This window comes from Lactuca saligna, chromosome 1 (genome assembly GCF_052625555.1).
Source record: "Lactuca saligna cultivar CGN05327 chromosome 1, ASM5262555v1, whole genome shotgun sequence".
Classification (NCBI taxonomy): Eukaryota; Viridiplantae; Streptophyta; class Magnoliopsida; order Asterales; family Asteraceae; genus Lactuca; species Lactuca saligna.
The window spans coordinates 136,792,207-136,793,375 of NC_136417.1; the positions used below are offsets into that span (position 1 = coordinate 136,792,207).

General features: G+C 43.2%; 1 non-coding gene across 1 annotated transcript; it reads right to left on the reverse strand.

The window, feature by feature from the left end:
- Positions 1-363: 363 nt before the first annotated feature.
- LOC145027990 (small nucleolar RNA R71) lies at positions 364-470 on the reverse strand. Its single transcript, XR_013675750.1, has one exon. It is a non-coding gene; the product is annotated as a small nucleolar RNA R71 (small nucleolar RNA).
- Between the last annotated feature and the right edge of the window lie 699 nt (positions 471-1,169).

Sequence of the window (1,169 nt, forward strand, 5' to 3'; positions counted from 1 at the left end):
CCCATGGGAGAGTGGAAGAAGAAGATACGCGATGATACCGGCCCGGGACTTGTGCAACCCGCAATTCCTGCTACTGCTACTTTCGAACTAAAGGGCCACATACTCGCTCAACTAAAGGAGATTCCTTTCTATGGAAAAGACCACAAAGATGCTTACAAGTACTTGGATGAAGTCAATAATGTAGCTGATTACTTCAATGTTCCAAATGTGCCTCACGAGACCCAGCTACTTCGCATGCTCCCAATTACATTCAAAGGTGCTGCAAAAGACTGGCTCAATTCACTCCCTCTCGGGTCACTCACCACATGGGCCAAGATGATAGAATAATTTATTGATCACTCTTGCCCACCTTCCAAAATAGCCAAGTTAAAGAAGGCCATTGCTAACTTTGAACAACAAGCTGGAGAGTCACTATATGAAGCTTGGGAGAGGTACAAGAGCCTGCTAAGAAATTGACCACACCATGACCTTAATAGCCAACAAGAAGTCTCCATCTTCTATGATGGAGTGAATGTCACAACCAGATAGTTACTTGACTCGCAAGGCCCGTTCACAATGAAGCCACCCCCGATGATCAAGGAAATGATTGAAGAATTCTCTAAGCATTCTAGAGAATACCATAATCCAAGAAATGATGTTACTAGGGGAGCTGCTTATGCAACTACTGAAGACTTGTCAGCGGTCATGGCTATGCTGAAAACCATGGATAGGAGGATGGATAAAATGGATCAAACGATCCATGCTATTCGGGTGGGTTGTGAGAATTGCAATGGGCCTCATCTTACTAGAGACTGCGACTTGGATGAGAATGGCAACAAAAGGTGCAAGTTTGTTACTCAAGTGGGGACCGATATGATGAAGATTAGCGCAAACCAAAGAAGGAGTGGCTCCTTGACTTAGTCGGTATAATTTCCTTCGCATGTTTGGAAGTTGATCCAACCTTCGCAACCTCTTCAGCCTTGGATACTTTTGGAGATTCATGTTTTTGCTCCTTTTTAGTCTGTTTCTTCTTCTTGGATGATTCACCGATGACGTCAAGTAATACTCCAGTTCGCACATTTGTATCAACAGTTTTCATGTATCTAACTAAGGCCTTGTGTTTAGAAGAAACTTTGTGAAGCATTGCATCTGGAATTCTGGCAACACTTGTGAAGATATTCTCATCATCT